General features: G+C 44.0%; 1 protein-coding gene across 1 annotated transcript in view; it reads left to right on the top strand.

Annotated features, from left to right (window-relative positions):
- The first annotated feature begins 12,293 nt into the window (after nucleotides 1–12,293).
- The window catches only part of ccni (cyclin I), a 37,170-nt gene continuing 31,707 nt past the window's right edge, over nucleotides 12,294–17,756 (top strand). The window contains exon 1 of the mRNA XM_055639681.1: nucleotides 12,294–12,496. The gene's annotated coding sequence lies outside the window, so the exon portion shown is untranslated. The remainder of the gene's footprint in view (nucleotides 12,497–17,756) is intronic.

A 17,756-nucleotide genomic window follows, 5' to 3' on the forward strand; every position in this document is an offset into this window, starting at 1 on the left:
AACACTTCAGTAATTTTCCTTGCCCTCCATTTCAGAATAATAGTGTTTTAAGCTGATAACTCGACACTAGATCTGGCAATAAATAAAAAAGCACAACTTTCCAGCCCTTATCTCATTGGCCACGCTCGGCTGCACATCGGTGTCAATCTTGTGGACTCTTCCATCATCCTCTCGTCGTGGGGGTGGGGGATTGGTAGGGGCCTCACAAGTGAAATAGCCTAGGGCCTCTCTTCATCTAAATCCGGCCCTGGTCCTTCCAGTCAGTTTTGATGAAAAATCAGCAGCCTATAACAGTTTTTCTCTTTCCACTGTCACTGCTTGAACTGATGGGTATTTCCAGCTTTCCCATCTATTGAGCATTATTACTTTCCTTTCCCTCTTTTTTTATTTGCATGTTTTCCAGACGGACCATGTGCATGCAATATACCATCAGCACTGTCTCTTAGCTGGCACCATCAGACCATTTGTCATTCAGTCTCTCTCCACCCTGACACAGACATTCCCATTGTTTTCTTCAACTCTCCCTTCTCTCTGCAACATAAAACATGTTTGATAGTGTTTCCATTAGTGTGAGAGTCTAGGACTAAATGTCATAGCCTCAGAATTAAAGGACGTTCTTTTAGGAAGGAGACGATGATAAATTTATTTAGTCAGAGGGTGTGAATCTGTGGAATTCTTTGTCCCACACAGCTGTGGAGGCCAAGTCAGTGGATATTTTTAAGGCAGAGATAGATAGATTCTTGATTAGTACGGGTGTTAAAGATTATGGGGCGAAGGTAGCAGAATGGGGTTAGGAGAGATAGATCACTCATGATTGAATGGTGGAATAGACTAGATGGGCTGACTGGCCTAATTCTACTCCTATCACTTATGACATGTTCGTATATCTAACTGTTTCTGAATTTCTGCAATAACACTGCATTTCGTTGTTACTGCATTTCGTTGTCTCTGTACTGTACACTGCACAATGACAATAAAGTTGAATCTGAATCTGAATCTGATCTTCTGGTTTTGTTGAAACATCGTCAATATAAGATGTTAGATCTGTTTCTTCTGATTCAGATGCAACCTGACTGCTGTGTATTTCTAGCACTTCCTGCTTTTATTTCAGGTTTCAAGCGTCTGTAGGTATGAAGCATGGTTTTCATCAAAACATTAGGTGAAATGTAACAATTTTAATTATTTTTCAGTGCATGGCAGTGCTTAGAGCATTTTAACTGTAAATAATGTTTACTGCTGATTATTCTTTTTGAACTTTGAGTGTTCTGAGTTTCAATGAATTGTTTGTGAATGTTAAAGATGTTCACAAATATTCAAAGGGAGAGATCATGCTGAAAGCGTTGACACCTGTGAACCTCCTTGCTCACCGGCTGTCAGTGGTGTCTGTGAGTTCAGCTGGTTGATAATGCTGGAAAGCCCCTGTGGTGCATTGAGCTGTGGCATGGTACTGGGAACCAAGCCCACAGGCAGATTAATTTCAGACACATAAGATCTGCCCTACTATTTCCCTCTCATAACTCAGATGACTTTCATACGTGAATGCCATTTACTTTGCTTGCAAGAAGTCTTTTTTGACTAGGGCAGGATTAGTTGCGGTTGGGATTGGGAGTGTAGGGATTAAGGCAAGGAAACGTTCAATTTATACAAATTTATGGCATAGGAAGAGACTATTCGGCACATCCAGTCCATGTCAGTGACCAATAGATTTATTTTGTTTAAAAAGCAAAAACCTTCAGATGCTAAAAACATGAAATAAAAACAGAAAATATCAAAGATACTCAGCAGTCTGAACAAGGGTCTCGACCCGAAACGTTGCCTATTTCCTTCGCTCCATAAGATGCTTCCTCACCCGCTGAGTTTCTCCAGCATTTTTGTCTACCTCAGCAGGTCAGACATCTTCTTATGGCCTTTCTTCAAAACTGATTATTTGGATCCCATTTTACTGCAGTCAGTGGCCTGTGGGTCACAGCTCTTCAGCTGCTCATCCAAAAGTTACATGTGATGAGAGTTTCTGCTTTCACCATCCTGTTCAGGCAGCAGGTTCTTGCCCCTCTCTACCTCTTGTGTAATTTATTTAATCTTTCTGAGCTTTCCTCTAATGCTTCTACCAATTAACTGTAAAAGACACAAAGTGCTGGAGTAACTCAGCAGGTCAGGCAATAACTCTGGAGAACATTGATAGGTGACGTTTCACATCGGGGCCCTTCTTCAGATGTCACCTATCTAATTTCTCCAGAGATGCTGCCTGCCCGCTGGGTTACTCCAGTACTTTGCATCTTTTTTTTGGTAAATCAGTACCTGCAGTTCCTTGTATCCACCAATTAACTTAAATCTGTATCCCAGCACAATAGGAAGCAGTGATTAAGCTAGAGGCAATGCATAACATGTTCGTAAGGATGTTGCTGGAACTGGAGGGTTTGTGTTATCAGGAGAATTTGGATTGGCTTGTTTTCCCTGGAGCAAATGAGGTTGAGGAATTACCTTAATGAAGACATAAAATCATGATAAGGTAAGTGGTCACAGTCTTTATCCACAGGGGAGTAGAATCTGAAACTCAAGGGTGTAGATTTTGGTGAGGGGGGGGAAAGTTAAGGGGATCTGAGGAGCAAGTTATTTTACATCGAATGTGGTTGGTATATAGAACAAGCTACAAAAGAGGTGGTGGAATAGGTACTGTATGTAATAACTATATTATAAGTAACTATGATGTTTAAAATACATTTAGGTACATAGATCTGACCATACATATGGACCAAACACAAGCAAATAGGAGTTATGTGCAATAGGAATCTTGGTTGGCAAGGAAGGGTCTGCATTTGTGCTGCATAACTCTACGAATTTAATTCACATCCTCACTGCTGACGGATATAATTCCTTCTCCATCACTCTATCCAGATCTCTCATAATTTTATAATTCTCAATTCAATCAGCTCACCAGTCACTTTTGTTAACAATAATTCTCCAGTGCTGATAACAACCTGTGCTGTCACATCCTTGTAATATTAAATGTGCACAGTACTCTAATTGTGGCTTAACTAATGTTTTGTAAAGTTCTAGAATGACGCCCTTTCTCATATATTCCATAACTTCGCTGACAAAGGTCTTTGAACAATCTTTTATAACTTGCCCTGCGGAACACACACCTACAGTACTTCTTCCTTACTATCCTAACGCTTATTATGTATTCCCTTGCCTGATTTGCCATCCCCAGGTGCTTAACCTCACTCACACATACTGCACACATTTCTACAATCACTAAAATGTTTCCCACAATCCTTAATCCAATTTGCCGCTTTTTTCTGGATTTCATGAGCTTTTATTTTCCTGTTTAATTCATCATGTATGATTTTGTCAAATGTTTTGCTAAATTCTATATATTACGTCAAATGCACTGCCTTTACTGAATATTTTGAGGGATCAAAAACAGTCAAGAGTCAAGAGCCTTTAATCGTCATATGTACTGACAACAGAAGAATAAAATTCTTACGCTGTAGCTCAACAGGCCAATAAATACCATAACACACAGGTAGTAATAGTAAATATTAAGCAAAAATATAATAAATTATTATTATGATGACGAGCTCAAGGGGCTAGTTCAAGAAGCTGATGGTTTAAGAGGGTGATTGCTCGGATGAAGCTTTTCTTGAACCTGGTGTTCACCGATGGTAGTAATGAAATGAGGGTGTGGCCAGGGTGGTGTGGGTCTGTGATGATATTGGCTGCCTTTATGGAGCGGCACCTCCTTTAGTTCTCTTCGAAGGTGGGGAGGTTAGTACACGTGATGGACTGGGCATTGTCTACTACCCTCTGCAGTCTACTTTGTTCCTGGGCCTTTGAGTTGCCGAACCAAGCTGCGATGGCAACCAGTTAGTATGTTCTCTACCGTACCCCTGTATAAGTTCAATGGAGTATTCGTCGACATATCAAATCTCCTCAGTTTTTTAAGGAATCTTTTGAGGTCAATTAAGGGTGACACAGTGATGCAGTGGGTAGATCTGCTGCCTCACATCGACAGAAACCTGGGTTCAATCCTGATCTCCGGTGCCGTTTGTATGGAGTTTGATCGTTCTCCCTGTAACCGTAGGTTTGCTCTGGGTGCTCCGGTTTCTACCCACATCCCAAAGATGTGAGGGTTTGTAGGTTAATTGATCTCAATAAAAAGGGCCTGTTTCAAGTTCAAGTTTACATTTATTGTCACTGTACCAATTGGTACAGCGAGATTTAGGTTGCCATACTGCCTACCAAATGAAAATAACACAACGCACGATAGAATTTAATATGAACATCCCCACACAGCGGAATCAACGTTTCCCACTGTGGGGGAAGGCAACAAAAGTTCAGTTATCTGCCTCTATGTTCACCTGTGGTCGGGGCCTATTGAGGCCTCCGCAGTCGCCGCAATGGTGGCCCAATATTTTAGGCCCTCTCACCGGATGATGGAAGAACACTCTCAGCGGCTTGGAGTTCTGAATCGGCCGCTTCCTACTGGAGGCCGCGGCTTCCGAAGTCCACAGGCCGAGTTGTGTGGAGCTCCACATTGCAATCCTCGGCGAAGGATCCCAGGGCCCCGCGTTGTTAAAGTCAGCACTGCCCACGGCTGGAAGCTCCGCAGACCACAGCTCCACGGTGTTAAAAGTCGGCAGTCCCAGCATTCCAGAACTCCAACACGGCGACCTCTGTAAGGCACCGCCCCGCTTCGTGATGGTAATTCAGTGCTGCACCGCTCCTGAAGATGAAGCTCTGGCCGGTCTCTGGCAGGAAGGGATGCGCCAATCCAGATGGTAGGCCTTGAGGAGGGGGCGAAGATACGGCTCGGAGTACAGAGGCATTCCTCGACCTGGTAGTGACTAAGAAAACAGTTTCCTCCTTCCATCTCCCCATCCCCCAGATAAAAAGACTAAAAGACGGACTAAAAAAAAAGTTGACGGACTAAAAAAAAGGATGAAAGGATGAACAGCTGTAGGCGGGGCAGCCATACTCAACGGCGCCACTCTCAGTGTCCCTGCCGTACCTCTAAACTAAGCCAAATAAGATCAATCTTCCAACGTCAATTAAGTTAATCAGACAAACTTCCCCAAAGAAATCCATATTTTCTAATCTTAATCAATCTGTTCATCTGCTCCTATATGCTGTACCTCACAATTTTTTCTACAATCTATCTGATATTAGGCGTCTGGCCTTTGGTTACCTGGCCTTTCCACATATGTAAGCATATTGTTCCTTGGCTGTCTCACACTCCTCCCACACAGAAGAACAGATAACTATGTTCCAGCAAAGATGCCCCAATTTAAATACTGAATTCAAACTTTTCAATATTATTTTTGTTAATGTTTCATATACTTTGCAATTTTTATTTGCAATTGCGTAGTTTTAAGAAAATTATGTTAAACAAATTTTTATCACTGCGCACCATTTCCAAATATGATTTTATTGTGGAGCAGTCGACAAAAATAAGTTAGCACGTTAAATATTTTTTGAGACTAACATGATGTCACACATTTCACGGACAAGGAAATTATTGGCATTATGAGTATTCAGATATACACCCCCCAAAAGATTCTTGAAGAAGACAAAAAATTTTTACCACTGGCTGCCTCGCCAACAGTCTGTCTGTCCCTTCCTTCTTCGTTGTTTTCTAGTATGTGTTAAATGTATTTTTTAGTGTTCTTTAGCTAGTTTCACGTGGGGGGTGGGGAGTAGGGGTTGGGAGAAACTTTAATCTCTTACCTAAGCGGAGATGCATTTTTTTTTCCCATATCATATCTCTGTCTGCACTGCGACCTAACATGGAGGAGCTGGTGGCCTTTGCTGGAGACCTCTGAGCTCCAATCGCGGGAGCCTGTGGACTTAACATTGTGGATCTTTGGTTAGAGACTGACTTCTGGAGCTCCAAGCCGCAGGAGTTTCGACCACCCCGATGCGGGAGCTTCAATCGCCCCGACACGGGGGCTTCGACCGCCGGCTGCAGGAGCTTCGATCGCCACAACTGATAGTTTGAAAGTCCCGACCACGGGAGAAAAATGAGGGAAGATTAGACTTTATTGCCTTCCATCACAGTGAGGAATGTGGGGAATCCACTGTGGTGGATGTTTATGTTGGCTTTTATGTAGTTGTGTGCCTTGTTGCTTTTTTAAGATGGCTGTATGGTAATACGAATATCACTGTACTTAATTGGTTTCAGGGTCAAGGTCAGCTTATTGTCACATGTACCAATTAAGGTACAGTGAAATTTGAATTATCATTTGCGTACACGTGACAATAAAAGACCTTTGAAACCTTTGACTATTATATAACAGAAAAGGCCCATTAAGAGATGATGACAGCATGTCTATCTGTGCAGGCAGTGTTGACTTAATCGCATCGTTGCCAGGTGTTTAATGTCTGTGAAAGTTCCAGTTTTGATGACAGGTTGTAGCAAATCTGATGGCACAGTAACAAGCAAATGTCATTTTAAATGATTTTCTGGGAAACAACCCAAGATAAGATGCTTTACAGACTTGGTTTGTCATCTGTCTGCAAAAATTAAGATTGTTTATTTTATCTCTTTATCTCCTTATCTCACAGTCTTTACTATTATTAATTTCATTTCTTTATCTCCGTACTTCAGTCTTTTCATATCTGGCCTTTGTCCAACCACCTATCAATCAACCCCATGCCCCCTAACCTGTATCCACCTATCACTTAAAATAATACAAAGTACTGGAGTAACTCAACGGGTCAGGCAGAATCTCTGGAGAACATAGATGGGTAACGCTTCAGATACTGCCTGACCTGCTAAGTTACTGGCCTAGATTTCACCTGCTAAGTTACTTGCCTGGCTTTGACCTGCTCCCATCTTTCTTCCAGCTTACTCCCCTCTACTACAATCAATCGGAAGAAGGCCCTGACTTCAAAAGTTGCCTATTCATGTTCTCCAGAGATGCTGACTGACTCGCTGAGTTACTCCAGCAGATTATGTCTTTTTTTTGTCAACCAGCACCTGCAGTCCCTTGTGTCTACAAGATCATTTATATCATGCTCGTAGGCATTGACTTGCCTGGTGTGATAATAACTGAGATGAAGGATCTTTACAGAGTTTGCGTAGACAGAAAATCTGTTACAGAACTGCAGCTATGATACATTAGGTTACAATATAAACTACTGAGCTTGTGTCATGAAATGGTACGAAGGATGATTTTGAAATTTCACAACAATTATGCACAATGTCAGCACATTTGAAATGGGTTCACATATTGAGCTTTTATGTGACTTATTCCTATCAATCATTTCGAAATCCCACATGAATTTCTCAAGACAGCTCTCAGTTGAGATGCTTTTTGAGTAACCTAAAGATATATAAAGATAACAATAATAATAACTTTATTTATAGAGCACTTTAAAAACAACCACTGTTGCCACAACGTGGTGTGCATGACTAATCATGGACAAAAAAATTATTACACGACAATAAAAACACTAGAAGAGAAAGTAAAAACAATAAAATTAAAAACATTAAAAGCACTAAAACAGGAGCAAAGTCTCAAGCAGGGTCAAAAGCCAAGGAATATAAATGTGTTTTAAGATTGGTTTTGAAGATGGACAGTGAGGGGGCCTGTCTGATGTGCAACGGCAGAGTGTTCCATAGCGCCGGAGCAGCAACAGAAAAGGCTCTATCCCCTCTGAGCTTCCGCTTAGACCTCGGTACCTCCAGGAGCAGCTGATCAGCTGACCTGAGGCACTGGGCAGGAGCGTATGGATGAAGCAGCTCAGAGAGGTAAAGATCATTATCATTTAGTGATATATTTCAGTCAGTCTGCACGAAACATCCAACACCTAAACTCTTTTCATGTTCCGAGTCTTGTTAAAATTAAATTTTATTTATATTCCTACTTTTATTTAATTTACTTTCAAAAACAAAAAACCAACAACAATCCAGACAGCATTACAGCAGAATATCGGCAATTCCAAATAGGACCCTTTTATATATTTAGAACAGTGCAGCACACTACCCTGCCGGACATAATGCCTACTTAAACAAATCACTTCTGCCTGAACATGCGCCAAATCCCTCTATTCCTGGCATAATGGTTCTTGGTTTCCTGGTCCTCCAAAAATATTCCAAATGGAATTTAAACTGGAGGTGGCGGAGGGTGGACTTAAGCAAAAAAGAGTTCTTGGAGAAGAGCTGCCTTAAATTTAGTTGCGTCTGGTTGTGTAACTATGGTAGGGTGAAGACTATTCCATGCTCTAATTGTGTGGGGGAAGAATGAATTGCTGTACACATCTGTCCTGGTAGCTGGTATCTCAAATTGGATCGAGTGCCCTCGTCTGCTCCTAATAGGTTTAGGTTTGGTGTAGGTTTGGTAATCTATGTCGAGCTGACCATTTAACATTTCATTTTAATATTCATACGTCTAAAAGTTTCCTAAACACGTCTATTGTATCTGCTTCCATTGCCACCCCTGGCAGCGTGTTCCAAGAACCTACCGCTATCTGTGTAAAAGATTTGCCCTACACATCTCCTTTAAACTTTCTCTCCCTGACCTTGTAGTTATGTCTTTTAGAATTTGACATTTTCACCCTCAGAGAAAGTTTCTGATTATCTCCCTATCTATATCTTTTATCATTTTCTAAACTTTTATTAATCGCCTCTCGGCCTCTTGATAGGCAGAAGAATGAAATATGAATGGAGACTCAAGAGACTGCAGATGCTGGAAGCTGATCAAACTTACTAATGAGTTTACATGATGACAGCCATTGATCATTGGATATAAAAATAAATAATACAATTGCTGTTAAGCACATGAATTACTGAATATTAATTAAATATGAATATCTTATCATAATGAAACAGGAAAGGCTCTTCAGCTCGTTAATGGAGCAATTCTATTAATTTAATTCTTCATCTCCCATAGACCCTGGCTATTTATTCTGTCTCACATATGTCTATGGATCCCTCTTTGATAACTTTTGTCACTAATCTACTCTAACAGATAATTTATAGTAGCCAAATAAACTGTCAGCATCTCTGAGGACATGGAGGAAAATCTTAACAGTCACAGAAAGTGCAAACTCTGGAATGACAACCCTCAAGGTCAGGTTTTTTTTTGGGTTTTTTTTTGTCGCGTTTGAATGTTTGAAGGTAGTTTAAGTGCTTTTTTAAAACTGGGTTTGTGTGTGGGGGGCGAGGGGTGGGGAAACTTTTAAAATCTTTCCCCTGTAAGGAGAACCCGACCTTTTTTCTGTCGGGTCTCCGTTGTCGTTGGGGCCTAGCACCCTGGAGCGGCCTCCAACCGGAACGACCTGGGGCTCCAGTCGCGGAGCTGCGGACTTACCCACCATCGCGGAGTTGGCCGAGTTCGGAGCGGGTGGAGCTGTGGTGGCGCGCCGCTGTGACCCGACCCCGGCAATTCGGAGGCTCCAACCGCAGGTCTGGTGGACGGTGACACCGGGAGCCCGTGGGCCCCTGCTGGGAGACCGCTTTTCGGGGCTTCCGCAACGGCGACTTCTCCCGCCCGAGTTGCGGGGTTGAAAATTACCTGGAGCGGGGCCTTACATCATCGCCCGGCGCGGCTTTAAATGGCCGCAGGACTTGTTAGCGCCCGCCGGGGGCTCCAACACCAAGACCCGGAGCAGGGCCTTGCATCGCCCGGCGCGGCTTTAATGGCTGCGGGACTTATTTACCATCGCCCGCCGGAGGCTTTGACTCTGACATCGGGAGGAGAATGAGGAGTGCAGGGGAGAGATAAGACTTTGCCTTCCATCACAGTGAGGAGGAGGAGGAGATTCACTGTGATGAATGTTTGTATAAATTGTGTTGTGTCTTGGTTCTTTTTCTTGTGTGTATGACTGCAGAAACCAAATTTCGTTTGAACCTCAATGAGGTTCAAATGACACAAATAAATTGTATTGTATTGTAATTTATTGCCTCACTTTTCTAATTGTGACAGGCAAGTGACTGAAAAACACTAGCAAAGTACAACATATATCTACAATTTCCATGATTACTCTAAGTATATCCTTTGAGCTAGAAGTGAACATTGAACATAACCTATAGAATTTCTCCAACTAGTCCCTTCCCCACTCTTAACACCATCCACATAGTTAATGATTCTCCAATTCTTAAGTAATGAAGCAAAAAAAACATAAAATGCTGGAAATATCCAGTAGATCAGGAGAGAATTATGGGGACGTGTAAAAGTTCAGGTCATATGGCATGGTGGTGCAGTAGTTAGCATTGTGCCTTACAGCTCCAGGGACCTGGGTTAAATCTAGACCTCGGGTACATAGAAACATAGAGAAATAGACGCAGGAGTAGGCCATTTGGCCCTTCGAGTAGCCATTCAATATGATCATGGCTGATCATCTAAAATGAGTACGTAGTTCCTGCTTTTCCCCCCATATCTCTGGATTCCTTTAGCCCCAAGAGCTAATTCTAAATCTCTCTTGAAAACATCCGTGGAATTGGCCTCCACTGCCTTCTGCGGCAGAGAATTCCACAGATTCACAACTCTCTGGGTGAAGACGTTTTTCCTCATCTCAGTCCTAAATGGCCTACTCCTTATTCTTAAACTGTGACCCCTGGTTTTGGACTCCCCCAACATCAGGAACATTTTCCCTGCATCTAGCCTGTCCAATCCTTTAAGAATTTTATATGTTTCTATAAGATTCCCTCTCATCCTTCTAATGTCCTTCCTCTAATTAGTAGACCAAAATTGCACACAATACTCCAGGTGTCGTCTCACCAGGGCCCTGTACAACTGCAGTAGGACCTTGATCCTAAACTCAAATCTTCTCGCAATGAAGGCCAACATGCCATTAGCTTTCTTCAGTCTGCTGTACCTGCATGCCTACTTTCAATGACATGTACAAGCACACCCAGGTCTTGTTGCACCTCCCCTTTTCCTAATCTGCCTTCCTGATCTTGCCACCAAAGTGCATAACCTCACATTTATCCACATTACACTGCATCTGCCATGCATGTGCCCACTCACCCAACCTATCCAAGTCACCCTGTGGCTTCATAGCATCCTCCTCGCAGTTCACACTGCCACCCAGCTTTGTGTCATCCCTTTGGCTGCTTATGTTTCTTCTGGGCGCTCTCAAAGTTTCCTCTCACATCCCAAAGATTAATTGGTTACTATAAGTTCCCCCTAAGTGTAGGCAAGTCGCAAATGAAAATGACATTGTTGAGGTAAGAACAGGGTAAATATTGCAGGGCGACAGGGAAGTAAGAAGTGGGTGAATGGGACAGATGGTTTCTTCTGCATGGAGTTTGAATGGATTTGATGGGCAAAAATGGCTTTCTGCACTGTAATCAATAAGAAGCAAGATATTAACAAATTCTTTCCTAAAAATATATATTTTGACCGAGATCCGCTTTTCATTTTGACAAGACTTTCTTCTTTCACTTTCTGTTAGTGTGCCTCTCTTTATTTTGTTCACTTGCACGGCCTTGTTACTTGTCTTCGGACACTGATTGATTCTCTGCCTCAGGTCAATTCTCTGGATGCTTTCAAGAGAGTTAGATAGAGCTCTTAAAGATAGCGGAGTCAGGGGATATGGGGAGAAGGCAGGAACGGGGTACTGAGTGTGGATGATCAGCCATGGTCAGTGAATGGCGGTGCTGGCTCGAAGGGCCCAATGGCCTACTCCTGCATCTATTGCCTATGGATTCTGGACTGAAAATACTGTTTCATTTCGCAAAAATACAAAGTTCTGGAACAACTTAGCGAGTCAGGCAGTGTATGTAGAGGAAATGAACAGGCAACGTTTCGGATCGGGGCCCTTCGTTCAGTTCCTCTCTCTTCACCGATGGTGCTAACCCTAGAGACTTTAAATAACAGCATTTGGAATATTTCAAATGCATTGCGTGAGATAGTTCGGGATGTTTTCCCTCTGCCCAGCAGATGCAGAGACACCTTATCCTTCCTCCTCCAGCAGCAGCGGCTCCTTTGCTCTGGACCAAAGATCTGGACCAAAGTTCTTGCTCCAGTATCTTAGCCCTGGACCTTGTTTACATCAGCACCGCGGAGCTTCCTGGGACCGTCAACCACCCTCCGCCGCCACGAACGAGTGCGGCGGCCATCGCTCGCTTCTGCCCGCTGCTCCCCCCGTCTCACCCCGCTGCGGCTACAGGGGCTTGTGCTGGGCTGGGCTGGTCTGGGCTGAGGCGGGTTGTAGAGGCGGAGAGCTGGGCGAGGGGGAAGGGGCTATGTCCGGCGGCGGCGGCGGCGGCGCTGCGCTGTGAGGCGGGATCCGTGCGCCGGCAGAGGGAGGGAGGGAGGGAGGAGCAGCGACACTGGGCCCAGCCTCAGCCCCACACACAGCCAGGCCAGGCCCGGCGCCGAGCGGCCCCGCTCCCCCCTCCCCAACCACGGCCGCCAGGCCTCCGTTTCTCCAGCACACTGACCGCCCGCCCGGCCGCCGACATGGAGCAGTGAGGCGAGCGGCTGTCAGCGGGTTCATGGACCGGGGGATCCAGGCCGACGGTCAAGAGCGCAGCTTCGCGGGGGAGGTGAGAGGATCGCAGCGCTCACAGGGGGGAGGAGGAGGAGGAGGAGGGTGGGTGGTGGGGAGGGGGCCGGGGATGAGGAGGAGGGCTGGGGGGGTTAGTGGAAGGGGAGAGAAGGAGAGGGTGAGGGAGAGAGAGGGAGGTGAAGGAAGGGGAGAATGAGGGGGGAGGTGAAGGAGAGGGTGAGAAGGAGAGGGGGAGGGAGAGAAGGAGAGGGAGGTGAAGGAAAGGGAGAGAGAAGGAGAGGAGAGGGGGGAGAGGGGGAGAAGGAGAGGGGGAGTGAGGGTAAAGGAGAGATGGAATGGGGTAGATGAAAGAGGGGGAGAGGGAGAACAAGGGAGGGGGGAAGGGAAGGGGAGCGGGAGGGATGGGAAGAAGACGACGAGGGGGTGGGGGCGAAGGGAAATGGGAGAAGGAGGAGGGAAAGGATGAGTTGAGTGGAGGCGAATGGGGGGGGGGGGCGAGTGGGGGAAGAGGGTGGGGGGGGGGGGGGGGGGGGGGGAGAAGGTGAAATAGTGGCTACTATTATGGAGGGAAACTGAATTTGTGCGTTAGTTATGGGGAGAAGGTTGTAAAGAAGATATGGGCCTTGAGAAGAGGTAGGAATTGGGGAAATGAATTTTGAGAAATTGTATAGGCTGCAATGAGGAAGGAATTTGAGCTAGGTTGGTGTAAGTAGGCTATGATTAAACTGACACCTACTTGTAATTTACAGATAATATTTTTATCCAATAGCTAGGAATAGCCAGCATTCATACACAGAGCAGGGGCTGTTGGAGGCCCTAGCTACATTATCTGTACACAATACTGATTTTTCTGTTAAAAACTGTATGCTGTAAAAAAAGTTAATGTATTTCAAATGTCCTGATCTTTGTATACTTGTTAATTGTTAAATTCAATTTGCCTTTCTTATTTTTATTTCCATTTCCTTGTTCTTGCCCTTATGTTTTGATTTCCTGTTTGTTGTTTTCATTTTTATTAACCAAACACATCAGTGAATTGGACATACAGATTTTTAAAAGTTCATTGTATGATAATTTATACCACGGTTATTTTGTGGAACTTGCTGCATCAAAAATTTGTTTAGATATTCTGTTTAGTAAAAACGGCAGCTGCAGACCGCTGATTTTTTTTTAATGATATTTTTTTAGAATAACCGTGTTATTGCAAGTGATCCCTCTACAAAGCAGAGTATGAGAACTCTTCCTTTAAGTTTAAAAAAAGCAAGACGGTTGGTAAGATTTGCAGACATAGTTATTGCAGTTATGTGTTGAACATTGGGAACACTGTTAACTGTCCAGTGGGCCTGTTTATAAAATAAAACTATAAACGGAAATTGAGTCACAAGTTTGTCAAAGGGATTTCTTGCATATCTGTGCCAAATGATCCTTTTAAAATTGATTATTGTAGAGCATTGGACTAGATTCAAGAATGAAGGCAGTGCAATCAATTGTTCTATGATTCATAAAGCCTTCAACGCCTATGGTAATAAGATTTTAGGAGCTGGAGTTGAGCATTTCATTCCTGTTCAATGCAGTATTGAGAACTTTGCAGCTGTATATACAAACATTTTAGTTTGCAATAGTTTTTATTCTGTTCAATTGGAATTAGTTCAGTAAAGTGAATAAAGAATGTTAGTTTAAGTTAGTTTAAAGGTACAGCATGGAAACAAAACCTTCGACCTAGTAGGTCCATGCTGACGATCCATATAAAGTAGTACTATGTTATTCCACTTTCTAATCTGCTCATTGCACATGAGGGGCAATTTTACAGACAATTAACCGACAGACATGCACCTGTTCGGGACTAGTTCACAAGTTATAGGAGTAGAATTTGGTCATTCGGCCCATCGAGTCCCCTCTGCCATTCAATCATGGCTGATCTACATCAATGTTGTCATCTACATCAATGATTTTGTCATCTACAACAATGTTTTGGATGAGAATATACAGGGCAAGATTAGCAAGTTTGCTGATGATACAAAAGTTAGTGAAGGTTTTGCAGATAGTGAAGGTTGTGAACGATTGCAGCAGGATCTGGATCAATTGCCCAGGTAGGCGGCGGAATGGTTGATGGAATTTAATACAGTGGCCGATTAGGAAAAGGGAAGATGCAACGAGACCTGGGAGTCATGGTACGCCAGTCAGTAAAAGTAGGCATGCAGGTGCAACAGGCAGTGAAGAAGGCGAATGGTATGTTAGCATTCATAGCAAAATGATTTGAGTATAGGAGCAGGGAGGTTCTACTGCAGTTGTACAGGGTCTTGGTGAGACCACACCTGGAGTATTGCGTACAGTTTTGGTCTCCTAATCTGAGGAAAGACATTCTTGCCATAGAGGGAGTACAGACTGATTCCTGGGATGTCAGGACTTTCATATGAAGAAAGACTGGATAGACACGACTTGTACTCGCTAGAATTTAGAAGATTGAGGGGGGATCTTATAGAAACTTAAAATTCTTAATGGGTCGGACAGGCTAGATGCAGGAAGATTATTCCTGATGTTGGAACAAGGGGGGGGGGTCACAGTTTAAGGATAAGGGGGAAATCTTTTAGGACCGAGATGAGGAAAACATTTTTCACACGGAGAGTGTTGAATCTCTGGAACTCTCTGCCATAGAAGGTAGTTGAGGCCAGTTCATTGGCTATATTTAAGAGGGAGTTAGATGTGGCCCTTGTGGCTAAAGGGATCAGGGGGTATGGAGAGAAGGCAGGTACAGGATACTGAGTTGGATGATCAGCCATGATCACATTGAATGGCGGTGCAGGCTCGAGGGGCCGAATGGCCTACTCCTGCACCTATTTTCTATGTTTCTATGTTAATGTTGCACTTTGGGATGTTGAACAAAGGTACGACCTACACTGTAAATGGTAGGCCTCTGGGTAGTGTAGAGCAGAGGGATCTAGAAGTACAAGTGCATGGTTCCTTGAAGGTCGAGTCGCAGGTAGATAAGGTGGTCAAAAAGGCTTTTGGCACTTTGGCCTTCATCAGGCAGAGTATAGAAGTTGGGAGGTCATGTTGCAGTTGTATAAGACGTTGGTGAGACCGCATTTAGAATATTATGTTCAGTTCTGGGCACCATATTATAGGAAAGATATTGTCAAGCTTGAAAGGGTTCAGAAAAGATTTACGAGGATGTTGCCAGGACTAGAGGGTGTGAGCTATAGGGAGAGGTTGAGTAGGCTGGGTCTCTATTCCATGGAACATAGGAGGATGAGGGGAGATCTTATAGAGGTATACAAAATCATGAGAGGAATAGATCGGGTAGATGCACAGAGTCTTTTACCCAGAGTTGGGGAATTGAGGACCAGAGGACATAGGTTCAAGGTGAAGGGGAATAGATTTAATAGGAATCCGAGGGGTAACTTTTTCACACAGAGGATGGGGGGAGTGGGGGGGGGGGGGGGGGGGGGGGCGGGGGGGAGGGGTGTATGGAACAAGCTGCCAGACGAGGTAGTTGAGGCTGGGATTATCCCATTGTTTAAGAAACAGTTGGACAGGTGCATGGATAGGACAGGTTTAGAAGGTTATGGACCAAGCGCAGGCAAGTGGGACTACGGTAGTTGGGACATTGTTGGCTGGTGTGAGCGAGTTGGGCCGGAGGGCCTGTTTCCACACTGTATCAATCTATGACTATCTCTGTCTCCTAATCCCTTTTTCCTGCCTTCTCCCCATAACCTTTGACACCCGTTTTAATCAAGAATTTTGTCTATCTCTGCCTTAAAAATATTCACTGTCTTGGCCTCCACAGCCCTCTGTGTCAATGAGTCCCACACATTTACTACCCTCTGACTAACGAAGATCCTCCTCACCTCCTTTCTAAAAGAGCGCCCTTTAATTCTGAGGCTATGACCTCTGGTCCTGACTCCAACCAGTGGAAACATCCTTTCCATATACACTCTATGCTTTTCATTATTCAGTAAGTTTCAATGAGGTCCCCCCTCAACCTTCTAAACTCCAGCGAGTAGAGGCCCTGTACTCCAGCGAGTAGAGTGAGCTTTCAAACACTCATCATATGCTAACCCATCATTCATTGAATCATTCCTGTAAGCTTCCTCTGGACCCTCTCCAGAGCCAGCACATCCTTCCTCAGATATGGGGCCCAACTTTTCTCACAGTACTCCAAATGCGACCTGACAGCTCCTGATAGAGCCTCAGCATCACATCTGGATGTGAGAGGAAACTGGAGCACCCGGAAGAAACCTATGTGATCACTGGGAGAAAATGCCAACTCCACACAGACAGCATCCAAGGTCTGGTTGAACATGGATTGATGGCACTGTGAGGTGGCAGTGCTACCAAATGTAACACTGGGCCACCCAGAATTTTTAATCAGAACTCTGTATATATATATTTTATATAGACATTGGAACATTGTCCTAATTATTTAATAAAACGTTTCTGATAGCCAAATTAAAAGATCTGGGCTGGCATTGCCACATTTAAATGTGCATCTCTTGATTTCCTGTAGGTCCATAGATAAAGCTATATGAAATTTTAAGCATGGAGCTAAGATATTCTGTTCAATAACTTTATGCTCAGCAAGAGCTTCCTCCTCCAACTTCATCTTTTTCTCACCCTTTCAACATCCAGTTGTTTTTTTCCCTATTTGGTAAATATATCAGTGAATTGGGGCGGCACAGTGGCGCAGCGATAGAGTTGCTGCCTTACAGCACTTGCAATGCCAGAGACCTGGGTTCGATCCCGACTACGGGTGCTGTCTGTATGGAATTTGTACATTCTGCCCGTGATCATGTGGGTCTTCTCCGAGATCTTCGGTTTCCTCCCACACTCCAAACTTGTACAGGTTTGTAGGTTAATTGGCTTAGTATATATGTAAATTGTGCCGTGTGTGTAGGATAGCATTACTGTGCGGAGATTACTGGTCAGTGCAGACGTGGTTGGCCAAAGGGCACGTTTCTGTGCTGTATCTCTAAACTAAACTACTGTATTTCCCGGCAATGAAGACGCACCCCCATTTTGAATTGCTAAATTTTGAAAAAAGGCTGGCGGGACATAGAATTTCTCACGCTCAAAAAAATAAAATAAAATAAAGAAAGAAAGTAACAATTCAATTTGCTTGCAGATCTCCTCCATTCTGAATGATTGAATGGGGGGGGGGGGGGGGGGGGGGGGGGGGGGCGGTATGGAGGGTGACGGCAGGTGGAGAGATGGTGGGGGAAATGGGAGCACACCGGGACAAGTTGAATCAGTTGTGATCTTATTGAATGACAATACTAATTCGAGGGACAAATCAAGGATAC

The sequence above is a fragment of the Leucoraja erinacea genome, chromosome 1 (genome assembly GCF_028641065.1).
Source record: "Leucoraja erinacea ecotype New England chromosome 1, Leri_hhj_1, whole genome shotgun sequence".
Taxonomy (NCBI): domain Eukaryota; kingdom Metazoa; phylum Chordata; class Chondrichthyes; order Rajiformes; family Rajidae; genus Leucoraja; species Leucoraja erinaceus.